This window comes from Manihot esculenta, chromosome 10, assembly GCF_001659605.2.
Source record: "Manihot esculenta cultivar AM560-2 chromosome 10, M.esculenta_v8, whole genome shotgun sequence".
NCBI classification, from domain to species: domain Eukaryota; kingdom Viridiplantae; phylum Streptophyta; class Magnoliopsida; order Malpighiales; family Euphorbiaceae; genus Manihot; species Manihot esculenta.
In genome coordinates this window covers 5966991-5980293 of record NC_035170.2, presented here as the reverse complement: position 1 = coordinate 5980293, position 13303 = coordinate 5966991, and the positions used below count along the sequence as shown (strand labels likewise).

Here is a 13303-nt window from a genome sequence, read left to right as displayed (position 1 = left end):
GAGGGCTCTTGTGTGTGGGGTTTATGTTATAGTTATGATGCATGCACAGGTCAAGCTTGGTGAATAAAAAGTTTAAAATTTTTATGTAAATGTATGATCATGTATGGAATTATCAGGTAAGACAGGTTGTATGTTAGGCTTGCTACAGGTCCTGGCGACCTTAAGTCGATCTGGATCCTAGCGCCGGTAGCGGTCCGATTTCGGGTTGTTACACATCAATCATTGACAGGCAGTAAAACGAATTCTTCGATATCTCCATGGTACAGCTAATCATGGTCTGTTACTCTATTCCTATAGTTCTCCACTCTATTTGCTTTTTGTGATGTCGATTGGAGAGGTGATCAAATTGATCGTAAAAGTACTTCGCCTATGTTGTTTTTCACGGTGTCAATTTAATTTCTTGGTGTTCTAAAAAATAGCAAATTTTTGCTCGCTCCAGTACCGATTCGAAATATCGTGCTTTGGCAACAGCAACATCTGAAATTTATTGGTTACAGGGACTTCTTCAAGAACTCAAGTAATCAGTTTCATCTGTTCGACGTAGTTGGTGTGATAATATTTCGGCTACATACCTTGTAGCCAATCCACTATTTCATGCTAGATCAAAACATCTAGAACTGGACTTCCATTTCGTTTGAAATTAGGTTCACAAGAAAAACCTTCATGTCTCTTACATCTCCACAACAGACCAACTAGCAGATATCCTAACCAAGCCTTTGTCTAAGCCCGATTTCTTGATCTGAAATTCAAACTGAAGGTTGTTCCTCCATCAGTATGCGAAGAGGGGGTGATAAGCACAATATTTAGTTGTGGGTCATCTGTTGTTAGCTTCCCTTTTTTATAGGGATCTTAGTCTAGTCAAACCTGTTGTATTTAGTCCTTATTTACATAAATTTATTTTTCTGACTCTTCAACCACTTGAATGAGTCAATTTGTATTTTACCTTTAAATACAATTATAAACATATTTATAGCCTTTTAAATCATCTACGAGGATGATAAAACATCAATCGAAGGAAGCCTGCTTAATACCATTAAAAAGAACACCATATATACTTTCAAATAAAGGAAGATTGCTTTTATGAATAGTTATCAATTACAAAATTTTATATTTCACAATATTTTCTAACATTTGGAACACTCAGAAAATTTAATTAAGGAAAAATATTTTCTTAATCAAAGAAAAAAATAAGTCATTTTAAAGAAAATAACTTTCTCTTTTCAAAAAAAAAAAGTCATTTCCAAATATTAAAATTTTTATTAAGATCTCTATATACAAATTTATCAATAAAATTTATTTTTTAAATTAAAATTAAATATAAAAAATAAATTAATTCATTAAAAATATTTTTTACTTTCATAAAAAATATTTTCTAAATATAAATTATTTTCTTTAATTGCAAAATTATAATAATAGTTGAGACCAATCTCCCTCCATGTGCCCAAACATTAAATTTTTTTTTAAAAAAAGACCGGATATCCTTATTTTCACATAAAAAAATAACAGCTAAAAATACATTTTAATACCTTTGAGAGATAAACATTAATAACTGGAAAAAAAGATAAATATATTAAAATAAAAATAATTAAAGATAAGAAAAAAAAACCTTCCTTAATTTTTAAATGACAAATAAGTGGAATAAAAAAAATTAAAACAATAATTGAAATGAGATCGTGTGGACATTTTAAGCGACACCTATTGGCTATCAATAAAAATGATAGGGAGAAATTATTATAAAATTTATTGATTCATTCATATTTTAAAATTTTTTAATTAAAATGTATATATATTTTTTCAAAATAAACTCTTTAATTTTTTTTTCATAATAAAAATCGTTAGTCAACTTAATTAGTCTGTTATAAAAATTAAATAATATATAAAATTAAAATTATAAAAATCAAACAGTATAAATAATAATTTTTTAATAAAAAATTAAATAATTAATTTTATAAAATATAAAATTTTTTTAATTAAGTGATTTAGAATAGGTACGTACTAATTAATTATTTAAAAATTTAAAAATTCAATAGTAATTTGTCTAAAGAAAAAATTATACCGCCGGAAACTAAATGAGATAGCTATTATTTAATTTTATAGTATGAGTAACTCATTAATTAATTTTTTAATTTTAAAAATGTATTAAAATATTTTTAAAATTTTAAAGAATATACTTATTAATTTTAATTGCTATTTAATTTTTTAATATGAAAAAATTTATTAATTTATCACTTAATTTTATATAAATATCCACTAATTATTGCTTTTATATGAAAAATATTTTAAATTTTTTTATAATATTTAATGGTTAAATTTAATAAATATACTAATTAATATACTTTTTAAAATATTAATAATATTTTAATATAATTTTCAAAATAGAGAGTTTTTCATTATCATAGGCTCAAGTTGTAATTTTTTTAAAATAAATTAAGGAAAAAGAACAATGTAAACTTCCTCTTATGTTGTGTGAGAGATTATAACAAGTGGCCTATTAGCTCAGTTGGTTAGAGCGTCGTGCTAATAACGCGAAGGTCGCAGGTTCGAGACCTGCATGGGCCAATACTTTTTTCAAATAGTGGATTTTTATTATTTGGTTATTTCTTCCTGTTTTTAATTAATTCATGTGTTTATTTTTTTTTTTTTGAAATGAATTAATTCATGTGTTTATAAAGTAAGTTTTTTAGTCATTCTTTTATATTTTTATTAAAGGAAATTTATTCTATCCCTCAATTAAAGAAAATAAATAATATGAAAGTTAAAAGTTCAGATCCAAAAAGTTTGAATAATTAAAATTACATGATTATATATATAAATAAAAATATTAAATGCTAAAAATAAATTGACTGATATTTTTTAAATAAAAATGTAAAAGAATTTATTTTTTTAAAATATAAAAACATTTAGATAAGCTTCAATTTATTTGCTGTATTTTGATGAAATGTAAGGTATAATTTTTATATTTTTAAAGTTTTACTATTAGTCCTTAATATTGAAAAAACTTGTAAATTAATCTTTGCCATTAAAATTACAATTAACTTGCCAAAATGATAAAAATATCCTTTAATTAACATTATTATAAATTTATTTGTAAATATTTTAACTATTTATAAATAAGCAACTATAATTTTACAAGTTATAATAAATTTTATATTTATTTATAAATAAATACTTATTAAAAATTTTCCTTAAATATTTTAACTATTTACAAGTACATACAATTTTACAAGTTAATCATAAATAATATATTTATTTACAAATAAATCATTATATTTTACATCCTAAATATTTTAGTTATTTATAAATAATGCCTATAATTTTACAAATTAATCCATGCATATTATAGTTATTTATTAACAAGACTATATATTTTACAAATTAATCCTTATAGTTTACAAATTAATTTCTACATATTTTGATTACTCATAAATAATATATATAATTTTACAAATTGTTCTCTAAATTTTATAATTATTTAAAAATAAACCTTATATTTTATACATATTTTAATTATTTACAAATAATTCCTACAATTTTACAAATTGCTCCCTACATGTTATAATTATTTATAAACATACCTTATATTTTATAAATTGCTCTCTTACATGTTATAATTATTAGCGATGAGACTAATTAATAGACTTTTTTAAACGTATTTTTTAAAATTGATGAATGAATTAGTGAGTTTTTCCATAATAAAATAATAAAATAATGAATTATGGCACCAATATTATCTAAATAATTCACATGTCTATACATTAAGTTAGGAGTTCAATTTTATTTTTTCAATAATAACTTTAATTTTACTTAATCCATAAAAAATATTTATTTATATGTATAAAGTTTTTAAAGTAAAATTTAATTTTAATTAAAAAAATAAAAAGAATATCACATATATAAAATTTTATAAATTAAATTAATTAATCACTATTAAATATTGAATATGAATTTTTAAAATTTTTTAATATGAGTTATTTAAACTATTATATGTTAAAAAAATTATGTGATTTTAATGTTTTGATATATATTTAAAATTTTTAAAATTTAAAATATAACGGTGAACTATTAAAATTATTTTTTTAATTTATATTAAATAGTAATGTTAATTGTGCTTTAGATTTTTACAAAAAATTTGTCAATTCATAAAAAATTAAAATATAATTAATAAATTTAAAGTATAATTAATAATATATTTAATTAATTTAATATTTTTTATTATATTTAATTATCATATTTTTTATAATTTCAAATGTTCAATAAAAATAATTAATGAATAATTTATCTTATAAATAATTAAGTAACGAAATTAAAATTTCAAAGATTAAATTTAAATTTTTTAAATAAAAATAATAATTTTTACCTAAAATCACTCAAATTTAATTTTTTCTTAATTTGATCGTTTACCTTTATTTTTTTTTCTTAAAACTCTTCAAAATTTAATTTTATTTTCATTAAACTCTTATTTATCTGTTATTTACTGTAAATTTTTAGATTAAAAAAATTTTTTAAAAAAAATATATATTTTTTCTCTTTCTTATCTCCCATCTTCCAATTTTATTCTCTCAACACTTTTATTATACTTCTCTACTCTATATATCTACCAGCACAAATGGTTGGTTACTTATAATTTTATTTTAATAATTTATTTTTTTTACATAAATAATTTAATTTAATATTTACATTTTATTTTTAAATTCACACCAAAAAATTTAATAATAAAATTATTAATTAGTTATAATTTTATTTCAAATATAAAAAAATAATTTTTATATAATTTTATACATTAAAAGGAATTTTAGCTAACTATTATTATATTCTGTATAAGATAAAATTTTAGTATTAAAAATTTTAAAATGTTTTTAATATTAAATTACAAATAAAAAAAGTTATTTGCCCATGCATAGTGCAAACTATTTATCAATTTATTTTAAATATAATTTATTACTTTTATATTTAAAATTATAATATAAAATTTTGTTAGTAATAAATTTTTTTGATAATTATGATTTTATTTTAAATGTTAATGAACAAATTTTAAATAGTTATGTATATAATTCTATACATATTTATAGTAAAATAAATTTAGATAATTATGATTATATTTTGCATGAAATGAGATTTTAATATTTAAAATTTAAAAATATTCATAAATTATAATAAGTAGAATAAAAATAGAAATTGTCACATGTCACTTCTTCATACATATGTGACAAATTATTATAAAGTCATTTTTATTTTTTAAGGCTTGGCTCTCATATATATATATATATATATATACTGTAAGTAATGTTTATCGGAAATAAAATGTTATTTTTAATTATTTTTTTTAATTAATTGATAAAAGAATATTTAGATTCCATCAATAGTTTTAATCAATATTGTTTGACTGATACAATATAAGAAAAAAATAGATTAAAAAATAAAAAATTTTATTAAAATTCTTTAAATATTGAAAAGTGATTTTATAATAGTCAAACGAGATTATTTATAATAGAAAAAAATTTTAATTCGTAAAATTATGAATTTTTAATTCGTAAAAAATTGACTCATAAATGATAGAATTTTTATATTGAATTTTATGATAGATCTGTGCCTCTCATCACACTTCTAAAAGTCGTTCGTCTCAAAATTATCTTTCTAAAAAATTATGATAGTCTTTATCGAGTATTGGCTGTAAAAATTAAATTCGGTTCAATTCTGCAGTAAAATATAAAATTAGTTGTTTCATGTTATTAATACATAAAGAATAGTAATTTCAAAATAAAAAAATAAATTATTCTGATTATTGTTTAATTTTTTTATTTCAGTAAGTGTAATAAATTCTAGGTAATGGTAAGTTTTTTTTTATTTTTTATATATTGTAAAATAAAATAAGAAGGAAAGAGAGAAAATCTGTATTTTTGTTATTGTAATTTGTAAGAAAAAAAAGTAAAAGATAAATTATAGGAGAAAGAAAAATGTTTTTTTAATTTATATTAAAAGAAAAATGTTTTTTTTAATTTATATTAATTTAAAACTTGTAATTATAGGTAAGAGTGAATTTAATAAAAAATAAATTAAAATTGAATGATAAATTAAAAATATACTAAACATTGAGTGATTGTGAATAAAATTTAGTCTATTTTATTTATATTTTTAAAATTATTATATTTGCTTTATACGGTGCAACGGCAGTTGGTTGAAATTAGCTGTTCTCCAAATAAATAAGCCTCATCAGTGAAAGAGCCGTTGAGCGTTGTGCTAATAACGCGGCCTATTAGCTCAGCTGGTTAGAGCGTCGTGCTAATAACGCGAAGGTCGCAGGTTCGAGACCTGCATGGGCCATAAATTTTTGTAATTGTGGATGGTTAAATTCAGAATAAAAATTTCACCCTTGTTTTGGATGAATTTTTTTTTTTTTTTTGGAGATATGAGTTTGGAGGAAATTGAATATTTGAATCAATTAAGCACATATGTTTTGGAATTGGCGATGTGGACATCTAATAGCCATTAAGATTTTGCATACCACTTGTTCTTAATTTATTTGATTGTTTCTTCCTTTTATTAAACTTAATTATTTGTCCTTTATTTTTCTAAAAACTCATATTAAAAAGTAAATATATTTTATAAATAAAACTTTTTAGTCATGCTCTTAATTAAATTTAAAAACTCAGTCAGATTTATTTTTCCTTTAATTAAAAAAAATAAATAATATACATAGTTAAAATTATAATATTTAAAAAAATACATGACTTATTTTTTGTAAAATAAATATTAAAAGATAAAATAAGTTGATTAATATTATTAAAGAATTTAATTTTATAAAATATAAAAATATTTTATTAGGTTTTAAAAACAAATACTAGGAGTTAATTTTAATAGTAATTTATCCTCTGTGTAGATGTTATAGGTGACACCATAACATGCCATCATGGTATAAATTAGTTATATACTCTTAGGATGCATATACTTACATTATTAAAATGATTAATTATATATGGGTTTTGAAGCTTAGTGCAATCAGTAAATTATTCTTTTTATTGTCAAATTTAATAGTTAGTGTTTTTATAGTGTCATAAAATCATTCTGAAAGCATAGAAGAAAAATAAAGAAAAGAGATAGCAACTTTAAAATAATGGCATTTAATCGCGCATTGAAATAAACTCTTTTGTATATGTCTTATTGGATTATTTTTAGTAAAAAAAGTCATCAATACAGTTATTTCGTTATGGTCTATCTAGGGGTGAGCATTCAGTCGGTTCGGTTCAAAATCGAATCGAATCGAATCGAATAAATCAAAAATCGAAATTTTAGTGTTTATGAAAATCGAACCGAACAGATTTTGGTCAGAAACTGAATCGAACCGAACCGGTCTGATTCGGTTCGATTTGGTTTGATCGGTTTTGATTTTTAATAATTTTTTATTTTTTACACTTTATTTTTAATATTTTAAAATTTAATTAAAATATTTTAATTTTAGTATGATTTAATTTTTCTATATTATTAAAAAAACATATTATTATCACTAATCGGTTCGGTTCGGTTTTTTCGGTTTTTTCTGATCAAAACCAAACCGAACCGAAATATCAGAAATTTCTGAAATTAAAAACTGAACCGAACCAAAATGTATAAAAAACCGAATTAAATTTTCAAATCGATTCGGCTCGATCGGTTTTTTCAATTTGAACCGAATACTGCTCACCTCTAAATCTATCCATTAAAAAAAATACAGTAGCTACAAAGAAGTCACGCTATATATTTAGAGAATAAAGCAAATGAGATGGAGATATGAAGAGAATTTAGTGCAAAAATTGATTTGAAATTATATTAGAATGTTTTAATTTAGGGTTTTTTTTAATGAAAAATAAAAATATTACATGTCCTATGGTTAAGTAACTATGATTTTTTATGTGTAAAAATGAGATCCCACATTAACAATGATACATTCCCTTAATTAGAATTTCAAATTAGAATAAAATGTTCGACTTTAATTAATTTATCAAAATAAAAACGCAAAAATTTTTTAAAAAAATTGGCTTTTTAAGACTAATTAACCTTAAATAATGACCTATTGGGTCATGAAAGCTAAATATTTATGAATAATCACATTTCTGTAGTGATTTTTTTTTTCTTAGACAATAAAGTTACAACTTTAAGATTAATCATTATTTTATTTAACTAAATTAAAATTACAAATGGTTTTTGAAATTTTATTTAATTAATAAATTAGTTATTCAAAATAATTATTTTTATTTTAATCATATCCTTATTTTTCATTATTAAATTTAACCATGTACTCTTTTATCACTTATATTATTTTCCCCCAATAATTAAATAATTATGAAAATTAAATTTTATGGCTTCGAAAATAAAATTAAATTTCACATATTTTAAATTTTTATTAGCAAATATTAAAAGAAAAAATAATATTAAATAATTTTGCAATATTTATTTATTTTTTAATTCTTAAAACTTATATATATGATAAGATAATTCAAGTTCATTAATACTTATGGTTAATATTATATTTTCAATATTGAAGATCATGTAAATAATTTAAATTTTTTAATACTATTGAAATTAATTAAAAAATATCAATTTGTTATGTTAATATGTGTTAATAAAAATTAAAATATGTTAAATTTAATTTAAAGTTAGGTTCCAAAATTATTTAATTATTGAGAAGGAAAAACAATATAATTGAAAAAAAAAAAAGACGTGCTGTTAAATAAAAAAAAATAAATTCTTTGATTTTAAATAAGAGAATTAGTAAATGGAAATCATTTAAAAGTGAATTTTTTTAATTATAAATAGTGATTCTTGAATTATTATACATATGCATATATTGATGTAGATATCAATCGGCCTATTAGCTCAGTTGGTTAGAGCGTCGTGCTAATAACGCGAAGGTCGCAGGTTCGAGACCTGCATGGGCCATTGAATTTTCGCCATCAAACAAATTCATTTTCATCCATTGCAAACAATTCAGAATTTTAGTATGCATCTCATTCAACGAATAAAATTTAACTGAATAGGACTATAAGTTTTTTATTATTTTAATTGAATAAGACCTTTCAAATTAAAAATAATATATCAATAGATCAAAATAAAAATTATCATTAGACATAATTTAATTTTGATATGAAAAGTTAAAATTTTTTTTATCACTGACATCAATTTTACATACCAAACTGTATACATTGTTCAAACCAAAAAAATAAAATTCACATAATCTCAAGAAAGCTTAAAAATGTAATTGTTTCTCAAACAATATATAAAAAGAATTTAAAAACACATTAAAACACAACATATATCAAAAATATGTTAAAAACACTCATTCAAAGTAAAAATTTTCATATTCTTAAATCTACTCTACAGCTCAAAATGCATTATAGACTCTTATGATCCGTAAAAATTTCATATTTTACCCGACAAAAGTAGTGTCTATAAATCTAAAATGCAAAGATCACTAATGTGCAGATCATGTGCGAGATAATCCAACTTATGCTTATTTAATTGTTTGAAATCATAAGCTATTATTATATCATTCTATATGAACACTAACATTTGTGTGGGATGCATCACAAAATTCGATAAAATTCACATTAATCGAAGGAAAAGTTAATACTAAGGCTATAATTAACCTTATCTTTTTTAGTTCATGTAAGCTCTTTTCACTCTTTAAACCACACAAACTTTTAATTTCTCTTCGTCAATCTAGTCATAAGAGCTATTATCTTTGAGAATACCTTAACAGACCTTTTATAGAATCTTGCCAAACCAAGAAACTCCATATCTTTTTCATTAATATATGTTTATACCAATAAGCTATTACTTCTACTTTTTTAAGATTCATACCAATTCAATCTTTTGGCATTACATGACTTAAAAAGAATAACGAGTGATCTAAGAATTACAATGAGTCAATGTTGAATAATCTCTCTTAGGATTAATTTGTGATTGAATATCCAAGATTGGCGTTTTCTAATAGTTCTAAAAAGCTAAAAGTGATTAAATTTGAACAATTGATATAGATAAAATATATGAGTGTTGATGTGTTGTAAGTACATTGACAAGTCCTTAATAGTGAGCATAGGAAAGCAAAAGGATATAACACGAGACTACACTCTTGATAGAGGGCTTCCTCCTTTTAGCCATTAAAAGAGAAAACTTCCACACTATCATTGATGTTAAAAGAAAGATGCAAGCTAGTATCATAATTGAATGGATAGTGAGACGATAGGCTTCACAATCAAGGTAGTCTATTATTCCTAAAGCTATGGACACCGAAAATTTTAGCTTCTTATCTTTCGCTAATGCGTCATCAAAAGCTAAGGACAAGTGAGGAAAACCTTCATTGAAATAAAAAAAGTACAAGGTTTGGAACATATTAAATTTTGGTATAAGCATAAGCAATATATTTAATTCTAGTTTAGATATCTATGATGTTTAAGGTATAGAAAGTGATAGTGTAGGTTTGGGACTATAACCTATTGTAGATGAGGTGAGGAGAGCCATATATCTTAGAAGTATCCTAATACAACAAGAAGGCTCATTTCTAACAAAAAGTTTAGGCCAATTGATTTTAAAAAGCTAAATATTTACAAGTTTTAACGATTTTATCTAAACATTTTAATTTTGATAATTTAGTCCAAATTTGAAATGTTTTGTTTACCCTAATTTGAAATTAGGATTAAAGGAGTGTGCTTTTAATAACGTGGCACTATATATAACGTTTTTTATTATTAAACGTGAAATCCTATTAGACACATAAATAAAAGATAATTAATATTAAAAAGTCAAATATTTACATATTTTATAAATTTTATTCAAATATTCTAATTTTAATAATTTGTTTTAAAATTAAAAAATTTGCATAAATTTTATTCAAATTTAAAAGCACATTTAAGGGAATGTGGTTTTTTTATTATGTGGCATTATATTTGGCTGTTTTATTATTAAATGTATGATTTATTTGATAAATATGCAAACTTTACAATGCATAATTTGTAATACCCGGCTAGACTCCGGTATCGGAATTCCTACCGACTGGTGGAATCTCGGATGTCGGAAGCCTCTAGTAGGGTAGAATCATGTTTTCATAAAATGTTTTAAGGTATTTCATGGTTTTAAGTAAAGTGGAAATGAGTTTTTGCACGAAAACAACCTTGAAGGAAAACTCAGGTTCGGCCGCCGAATTTCAAGTTCGGCCGCCGAACATGCATGCCTTCGGGAGCGCCTTTAGGCCCCCGAAAGCATAAGTGAGGAAAGTCCAGGTTCGGCCGCCGAACCTCAAGTTCGGCCGCCGAACATGGCATGCATGCGGAGGCACGTTCGGCCCCCGAACGTGGCCTGGCCAGCCACTATAAAAGGGTCCCTTAGCCGAAAACGGGCGAGCTTTTTCCCATTTTCGACCAAGGTGAGCTTTCCGCCGCCCCTCACCGATCTTTGATGTTTTTCTTCTAGATCTTTCAAGTTTTTCACTTGTTTTAACTTCGTTTTGAAGATTTGAGCTTTGAGCAAAGTTTTGGAGCTTTGAGGTTCAAGAACTCAAAACCTCCCATCTCCGAGTTTAGGACGCCTCTCCCTCGATCTACTAGAGGTAAGAGCCGATCTTAATCTCATTTTATGTTTAAAGTAAGTTTTATACAAGATCTATGGGTAAAATGCATGTTTAGCTCATAGTTAGGTTTATGGGTTTTATATGTGTTTTTGAGCAATGTGAGTTGCTTGTGTGTTGTAGTTGGGGTTTTTGATGGTTTGATGCCCCTAGGAGCTTGTATGTTTGCTTGTGAATGCTTGGGAATGTTGTAGAACAGGTTTATGCATGATTGGTTAGTTTTGGAGGCACAAATGCATAAGGGAGCCAAGTTTCTGCCCTTTGGCAGAAACCAGGTTCGGCAGCCGAAGGAACTTTCGGCCGCCGAACATGGCTGGGGAGGCAGGCCTTTCGGCTGCCGAAGTTGCCCCCGAAAGGAGACTTTCGTCTCTGTCTGGGAGTTTCGGCCGCCGAACATGCATGAGTTTCGTCTCTGTCTGGGAGTTTCGGCCGCCGAAGGTGCCGCCGAACCTGCCTGACTTTCGGCTCTGGAGGGACTTTCGGCCGCCGAACCTGCTGCCGAAAGTGCCCTGTCCAGCCCTTTCTTGCATGTTTTTCTATGATTATTCTATGATGTTTTAGGGGGTTTCTGGGGGATAGTTTAGAGTTATGTTCATGTATGTTTGGTCCCTCATTTGAGTCCACCTGTGTAGGTTCGAACCCGAGGAACCGAGGACCCCAGCAGTGAGTCTGTTGCCCAGTGTCTGGTCAGAGCTATCCAGAGGTGAGTGGAATAAACCTTTATGTTTTTAAAGCAAATTGATCGTATAGTTTTGAGCATTGTTCATGCATCATGAATGCCATGTGATGAATTAGGTTGCTTGCATTAGAATTCACGAATATGTTGCATTGCACATTTTGATGTTGATGTGGATGAATGTTGAATGATCCATAGCCCTCGATCTATGATATGACGATATGATATGTACAGTACGGAAAGTAAGACCAGTGGGACCCATTCTACGTTCGCTGGCACTATGTAAGGGAAAGACCAGGACCCATTCTACGTTCTGGCACAGTTGGACACTGTTATGTTATGATATGTAAGGGAAAGACCAGGACCCATTCTACGATCTGGCACAGTTGGACCATGTAGAGGGCTATTGGTGACAAGTTCATCCTTGATGTGATTAGCTGTGATGTGATGCATTTCATGTTATCATATGTTTTAAGTGTTTTATTATTCTGCTCACTGGGCTCTAGTAGCTCATCCCTCTCCCCTTTTTCCCAGGATTGCAGGTACAGGGTAGACCAGGAGGTTTACAAGAGTAATAAAGTCTGAAGTATGTAATAGATAGTGTGGACATGATAATTGTATTAATGATGTGTAAGAGTACAGTTTCAGTCATGTAATGATATTGAGGAGTAGAGTTTGTGCTTGACATTGTGTATGAGGTATCCCTTTTATTACATGATCAAAAATGTTTTATTATGTTTATGAAAGCCAACTCATCTTATGACGTATCGCCCATTGGGGCATTGATGAGATCCCACAGGGGGATCATGATTATGATTATGAGTATGTTCAGGTTGAGTTGGATGTATGAAAGAAAAGTTTTAAATTTTTATGTATTTTCTTGATCATGTATGGGATTAAACAGGTTTTCAGGATGTATGTTTGGCTTGCTACGGGTCCCGGCGGCCTTAAGTCGACCCGGATCCTAGCGCCGGTAGCGGTCCGATTTTCGGGTCGTTACAGAATGGTATCAGAGTCCTAGGTTCATAGGA

At 25.6% G+C, this 13303-nt stretch overlaps 3 non-coding genes across 3 annotated transcripts; all 3 read left to right on the top strand.

Annotated features, from left to right (window-relative positions):
• Positions 1 to 2485: 2485 nt before the first annotated feature.
• TRNAI-AAU lies at positions 2486 to 2559 on the top strand. Its single transcript has one exon. It is a non-coding gene; the product is annotated as a tRNA-Ile (tRNA).
• A 3688-nt stretch (positions 2560 to 6247) lies between these two features.
• TRNAI-AAU lies at positions 6248 to 6321 on the top strand. The gene has a single exon. It is a non-coding gene; the product is annotated as a tRNA-Ile (tRNA).
• Positions 6322 to 8839: 2518 nt separating this feature from the next.
• On the top strand, positions 8840 to 8913 carry TRNAI-AAU. Its single transcript has one exon. It is a non-coding gene; the product is annotated as a tRNA-Ile (tRNA).
• Positions 8914 to 13303: the final 4390 nt, after the last annotated feature.